The following is a 7,944-nucleotide window of genomic DNA, read 5'->3' on the forward strand; positions in this document are numbered from 1 at the left end:
TGTAAGCCTCCTACTTTTTCATCATTATCTACAGAAGGCATGGGATTCATCCTGCCTGCTGCATCCATCCCAGGAGATGGCTCCTCGTCGGTCCCTGCCACTGCTTCAGTACGTGGTCGGAGCTGTCTGATGGTCCCATTTGCTACATCCAACCCCTGCAAGGGGGAATCCCCAATAGTGTCATCATGCAAAGTCTCAGTCTTGCAATGAACCTCTGAAACTTCTTTACACACCAGGAAGTGTTTAGTGGCTGGTTCCCTCTGGCTGGGAACAGTGTCTGTCATTGAGGTTTCCTTATGCTGTGCCTGGGGGACAGCAGTATGACATGTCAGGGACTGTTTCTGATCCTGAGGAAATTCAATATGAAGGGCTGGAGACTGTACCTGCGGGTTTTTTTCATGAGTGGCTGTCGCCTGGGGGACTGTGTTGGGAAAGAAAGAATACTGATTTCTTTCAGGATGAGCTAATTTTCCCTGTTCAGAGTTCAAGGAATGATCCCATCTCTCTTCTTCCAAAGATATCTCTTGTACTGCAGGATCTTTCTCCCCCTCTGAGAGTCCTCTCTGGTACCTTAGATCTTGCTCCCCTTGTTCCAGTCCTGACGGAACAGAGTTAGAGTATTTGCCACACATCTCTGCTGATTCCCCAACAGAGAGATGCCTCAGAGGATCCTGGGCAATGGAGACCTGTGCTCCTTCTGCAGAGCCAGGCAGCTCAGTGTTCATCTCTACAGACTCAGTGGTGGCATAATGTCCCCTTTTGGCTGGTGTAGGATCAGGGTTTTCCTCACTAGGGCTGCTGGTTTCTGGGGGAATGGGGTCTCCCCTATTGGCTTCTTCAGATTCCATCAGTGCAACATCCTGTAAATGAGAACACAAATATTTTATATTATAAAATGGCTAGGTTGGAAACTGAGAGTGGATTGACCCAAGGAGCTTTGAGGAGAGAAGCTAATGTCTCTGGGAAAAGAAGTGAAATACATACCCAATGAGTGGGAGGGAGTCAGAAAACAGTGATGGTAGATGACAAATTAGATTCTTTGTAACGTGATAAAGCAACAAATCAAACTGGTGTGGTATTGGGCTGCAGCTCGAGAGGCTGGTCTAAAACAATGAATCTAATTCAGCCTCACCTACACCAGAGAATCCTGCTGACATCAGTAGGGGGAGCATGTGTGGAAAACAAGGAAGATTCTAGCCTACTGCCTTTACCTGTCTGGGCCATGTCCTGTCTCTGTCCGCCCTGAGATGGTTCTCTCTTCCCAGACTCAGCAGTTTCCCATACTCCTACTAGCCTTGGAATGTTTTCTCTAATATTTCAGCCTCTCCTCTAATCAAAGCAATGGAAGATAGAGACCTGCTTTTACACTGCTGCATGCATCATGTGTTAAGTACCATACCATCATGCCAAAGCCACGGTACAATCCCCTCTGCATCTCAGTCCTTTCAGGGCCATTACCAAACAAATCTGTAACAACCTCCTTCCCCAGCTTTTCTTTCAGCTGTCAAACCCTCCAGACAGCCAGTGAGCAGTCCTGACATTCTTCGCTACAGCCATTATCCCATATCCCTTCAAGTAAAAAACCTATTTCACCTCTGTGCCCGATCCTGTCTCTGGAGTCATCAGATAACACCTCCCAGTGAAAAAAATCACCATAGCAGCCCTTCTAGCAGCAAGGAGCTGGGATTTCTTCCTCCCCCACCCCAAATCCGATAAGCAAATGTATGACCCTTCCCTCCCTGCGTATTGCCAGACCCTTCTGAATCAAAGGTCAGGAAACTGAATTCACAATGCCAGTGCAGGGAAAGAAGGGTGCACAGGATGGTTCAGGGCTGGGCCCTCTCTATGTAAAGAGAGAGAGATATCAGGGGGACTGGGGATGTGCATGGAGAGTGAGAATCATGTTAGAAGTCTGTACCGAGGCTATAGCTGGAATTATTGGTGTGCGCGAGTGGGACATGAGTGTATATGGAAAGGGAAGTCTCTCATAACAGAATCAGGTTATTTCACGGGGGCAGGGGTGGCAGTAGGGTCAAAGGAAATCTGTGTTCCCATATGTGTTCCCAATGGAAGGTAGGAAGGGCTTTTCTACACTCTCAAGGGGAAGTGGGTTGGCTAAAAGAGGTGTGGAGAGATGGTAGCTAAACATGGTGATACCCAGATAGTATCTGGAACCAAGGTGTTTAAATCCCTCACAACTGTACTGTAATATAGCACTGACACACTGGTTCTCTGCATGTGATTTGGCGGGGAGGGGATGACTTCTACACTCTCTCTGCCTGTGGGTTTAGTGGATCAGAAATCCTGGCTGTCTGGATCAAACTCTCCTGCTCAGCATCTTGGGCGTGGATGTTCTTCAGTTGATGTCAAAAACGTGACTAGGATCAGGGGTGGCCTCTTTGGCAAAAATGCAGTCCTACTCCTCATAGTAGTTATAGACCATGCAAGTTCTCCCTAAGGTCTTGTTATTGTCCTTCACATTTCTATAACCCTACAGGAGCTTCTTTCTTTGTTGATTGGGTTGTAGGCAGGGGTGGCTAAGGGGCCATGGCCCATCCACTTTTCGCCACAGGCCTGCCCCCTGTCCCTCTTCTTCCTCATGAGGCCCTGCCGCCTGGCCTGGGTAAGAGCGGTCTGGGGAGCCCAAGAATAGCCCCCAGCCCAGGTCCATGTCCAGGGCAGATGGGGGGGCTGCGGCTCCCCACAGCTGCCCGGGTGGCTCTTACCATGGCCCGGCTTCAGCTTTTCGGACTCCAAGGCCCCAGGCCAGAAGCCGGAGCCAGGTTGGGGTAAGAACTGTGTAAGCAGCTGTGGGGAGCTGCAGCCCCTCCAGCTGCCCTGGCCAGGGAACCTTGGGGGCGGGGACATGGGCCAGGGGCTGCTCCCGGGGGCCCCACCCCAGGCAGGTAGAAGGGCCCAGGCTCCCTGACGAGACTCCATCTTCCAGCTTTGCGGGGCGGGGCGGGGGGGGGGTTGCACACATGCTTTAAGGAAAAATCTGTTGCCCCTGGTCCCAGGAGCACCCCTTCTCCTTAATTTGTTCAGATAGCCACTTTTAGATCTGGGCATTCTGCTTACTTGGGCCTGGACACACACCTCTCCACAGAGGGCAAGGAAGTCCAGGACCTCAGCACAGGACAATGCAGAAGCATAGATCATGGGTGGAGACCCACATCTCCCTTTCCTGATCAGGATTTTTCCAGGCTGCACAGCTTTATGCTGTTATTCAGACGGCCGGAATACTCTATCATCTAAACTTTGCTTTCTCTTTGAAGACTGTGAACAACATAATTTCCAGCAGTTATACGTTACCACACAGCCCTTTATAAGCAAGCACATTTATTCTTAAGGTGAAAGCATTACAGTGAAAACATAAAACACAATAGAAGTTCTTATGCACGTGCTAAAAGCTTACCTGAGGTCATCAATCAGTCTTACGTGGTCTCAGTTGGCCAAAGTCCTCCTGACCCTTCCCAGGAAGGATTGGGGCCACCTTGGACAGGAGGTCCCAACTCTTTATTGGATCAGAAAGAAGGCCCTGAGTCAGTTTAAACTCAGGATATTTATCCAAAGTCCTTTCTTTGTCTGTCAGTCTCTGCAGAATCCAGTCTGAACCAGTACCCGAGCTTCTTCAGGTGCCGGCACTTCTCTGGAGGTGTTGCAACCTGAAAGAATTTGCCTAATCTCACACTACCATTTGCCCTCCCCCCCCCCCCACACACACACACACTCTCTCTCTCTCTCTCTTTCTCTTTAGTTCCTGGAGGAGCTGTGGGTCACCCTCCCCCATGAAATTACATAAAACCCCTGGCTCCCAATTATACATACATTTAAATCAATAAGGTCTCCCAAGAATGTGGCAGGAAACGGCCATATCTGTCACAGCTTCCACCCCTACTTTGGTTGTGGGAAAATTCATCCTGAGTATCAGTGAACTTGCTTCTAAAGTGGATTTACTAATGCAGGACCAGATGCTAGATAATTAAAAACAAACTTATGTGTGGATGAAAGGCAATTTATCCCCAAGAAACCCAAGTTAACCTGCAACAAGTTTCAAGTATAGATGAGCCCTTAAATGAAACAGGAACAGGGCACTCCAGAATAAGAGTGTCCCACGTGCAGTTAATCAGGAATGACTCCAAGTGTAGACAAACCCTAAGATTCTCACTCTCCTTAAATTAGAAAAGCTCTAACTTTCTCCGCCCTCTTTACCTTGATGCAACAGGCCCCCAGATTCTTTCCCCCAAAATACACACACACACACACACACACAAACACGGTGTATGGAACACATGGTGCTATCTATCTGTTCCAGTTCCCCCACCCTGGGACATGGCAGCTGCGCTGAGGCAGAGTGGAGTTTGCACATGCACACACCCGTACTGTTGAAACACACCACCTGGCTGAGAAAGCCCTGCTCCACCCTTAAAATGTCTCTGTGTCAGAGCTGAGCTAACACAGACTGCTCCTTGAGATGGCTGGTCTATTTGCCCTTCCTTTGCAGTGGAGCAGCAACCTGAGACATGAAAATCTCCCTTCTAGTAGGAGCTTTTGAGCCTACCTCACTCTCCCTTTGCTCTCCGGTCCCTCCCCCTTCTCAAGCCAAGCCCAGTTCCAGGAGTTCATTAGCTCAGGGTGTGGTCTTGTGTTTATTGCTTCACATTCCATTCTCTGCTTCCAGCGCTTCTCAGACACCGAACACCACTCCAGAGTCCTGAGGAGCGTGGGGGATAGACAGACGGAAACCTTCACAGGTCACCAGGGCCAGTAGTTCTCCTACAGCAGATCTGCTAGTTTTAAATGTCCTACTAAGAGCTGTGCACATCTTTTGTAATGAAACACAAAGGAAAGAAAAACTAGTCTGCTTTTGTAAGAAAATGAACATCTGAGCCAGTCACATGTACCTTTTGTTAAGGGCTTCTAAGAGAGTCAGGCTGGGCCACACTGGCTCAGGGTCTGCCTTTCTACCTCTACACCCTACCATTTCCCTCCCCCAGGCCCTCATTTCCTATCCCCTGTTCTCCCATGTGCACACCCACATACTTGCCTGGTGCCATTCCTAGGGAGTGGCCTATGGCCCCTTGCCTGTCCCCATGTCAGGCTTGCCGACTGTGCTCTACCAAGCTGTCTCAAGGGAATGGGGGTGGCTGGCCTGCCACCCAATCTTCAGAAGCAACTGGACTAAGTTGCTGATCTCACTGCACCACTGCCCTGCCTCACGGCATGATGCAGTACGGACCCTGTATTGGCAATGGGGCCAGCAACTCATTATCACTACTTCCTTGATTAGCCCAGTAGAGGACAGTGCTAGCCCCTAGAGATACATAGAGGGGAGGAGAGTGACAGAAAATGGCATCAGGGAAGAGGTAGGTATCCGCAGCTTGTCGAGAAATGGAACTGGGTGAGGTTTGAAGGGAGCAACTGATAGGAATTTCTCTAGTCATGACCCTGTCTCCTTGACCCAATCTGTAACAGAATGTGCTGTCATCACTCGCATTTATCTCGCTAGTTTGTGTACAGCCACTCCTGCTAGAGTGGCTTCCTTTGGGTGAATGTCAGTCTTGCATTTAGAAATCAAAGCGGTTCTTCCAGAAACCGGTGTCCTCCTGGTATATTTACATAAAACACAGAACTTTCCATCGGGTCAGAAATAGAATGTACTGCCAGCTACGCTGCTATTAATATTACTGACTTTTCTACACAGAGTGGACCAGAAATTTGGCACTGTCCCAAAACACACACGTGTGGGGGGGGGAGAATCAAAAAAATTATGAAACTGATGTTATCTGCTCCCCTAGAAAGTAAAACCCGAAAAAGGGAAGTGGAGCTATTTGCTACTGAAAATTGATTAAAAAGGAGGGGCCCTCCCTAGCAGAGAAGCACAGATCATGCCAAGGTACTCGGCTTACAGTAACACCTCACTACTTTACCCTAAAGGATGGCAGACTCATGGTGATGTACTGAACTTTTTAACGATCTGGTCACTCACTAATTTGAAAAAGCAACATTTACACTTTGTTCTTGTATCTGACCAGTTCAGTTTGGTTTAAATGATGCTACACTGTAGCATTTTAAAAAAAAATGCATGACGTCTCGGCACTATGGAACTCCACTACACCATCTGCTACTGAATCTTTGCTGAGTAGTGGGCAGTGACCATGTGTTGCACTTCCTGGAGGCACAGCAAAGACAACATAGTTCTGGAGCAGCGGGGACGAAAGGGCCTTTAAGTCACCTTTGCATCCTTCCTGGGTTGTATCAGGTGCCAGTGCAGCCCTCAGTCAAGAGCTGCTGTGTTTGATACCAGTCCCTTCTTCTAGGGCCTGACTATAAGATGCTCCAGAGCAGCCCAATAATCCACACAGTGATGTATGTCATGGGAATTCCCCATCTCCTCTTTGTGCTCCTGACACGCCCCTTTGAGCTCCACTCTCCAACCACTGCATGATGTTAGTGTTTGCAAGGAGATTTACATAGGGCCACTTACTGTGGCTGCAGTCAGTTCCTGCACTGGGACAAGTCTCTCCCTGGTGGCAGCAGTGTTTTATGGCCCTTATACACTGGCACAAAGGCAAACGGGCCAGAGCAAGAAACAGAATCCCACAGGTTAGCAAAGTGTGCAATAGCAAGGGTCTATTTTTGTAATTATAAAACATAGGTTTACCTAAAGCAAACGTGGGTTGTGAGATACAAATTCCATTAAAATGCCCCAGTAAAGTAAAACACTTTAAAGATTGGCCTTGTCTGCACTGAACCACTGTGACCCGTTACTGAGTGCAGGTGTCAACGATCACTTTAGCTGCAATGGTACTGAGCACAGTTAAGCTGCAAGTGTAGATAAGGGCAAACAACAGTCAACAACGTCTCAGGTAATGGTTAGCTGAAATAGAGCTGAATACAGATTGTCCTCTGTACTCGCAGCTTAACTGTCCTCACTATTGGGTCAGCTGAGCAAGACACTGGGTAACACTATTGCTGACCCCACAGGTTAAAAAATCAGGAGTCAGTCCCCAAAATATGAGACTTTTTTAAAAAAAAAATTAATACAAGATTATGTTTATTTGCCCTCTTGTTTTTGAGTCTTTAAAGTTCATAAATTTCAAGCTTTTCTCTACAACCATGAGGGCTCAAAACTTTTTTTTTTTTTTAAATAAAGATGACAATCTCACGTAATCACCTGGCTCGAGGAGCTGGGGCTTTAATACAAACAGCAAATAGCATGAGACGTGTGATAAAAATCAAAAGAGTTGGCAACACTGGAAAGGAGGATTCCTTCTCTGAAAAGTATTTCTCTAAGGCTGGCTGGGGAAGGGTTGTACTAACCACTACATTCTCTTTCACCATTTTATTATTGTCTGGATAGCTCTCATCTCTAGTTTGCAGTTTTAAATCGCTTGCACCTTCTCTACACTAAAAATGAAACCATTCACTAACTCAGTTTGAAAAATCATTTAGATCTGGCCTACTGTGCTGCACGTACTAGTAACCAACAGGTGTCAGACAATTTTGTGATCGCAGTCAATGCTAACAACACTCAACAATCAGATCCATCATGCACAAACTATTTGCTGAATCCTGTCAGGCCCATTTGCGTATGGTCCAATCCTGCAAAGATGCTCAGCAACCTCAACTCCCATTGCCGTCAATGCGAGTAAAAGGCACTCGGCACTTCACAGGATCAGGTCTGTGTATTGTTAGATTTCAATTTGACACTGAAGCCTAAGTAAACATACTAGTGTGTAAATTCTGCAAATAAATCCCTCCAGTTCCCATGCATCTCTCTGAATAGGACAGTGAATACTTTAGACTATGAAGGTTGTGCAAGCTAGAAAGCAGGCATGAGCCAACAAGGTTGAAGCATTCATTTTATGTTATAGTCATTTAAACACCACTAGTTACGCTCTCCTAATCAATTTAGGTTTTAAGTGTGCTGCTATCTCTTGA

This window comes from Natator depressus, chromosome 1 (assembly GCF_965152275.1).
Source record: "Natator depressus isolate rNatDep1 chromosome 1, rNatDep2.hap1, whole genome shotgun sequence".
In the NCBI taxonomy this organism is placed as follows: domain Eukaryota; kingdom Metazoa; phylum Chordata; order Testudines; family Cheloniidae; genus Natator; species Natator depressus.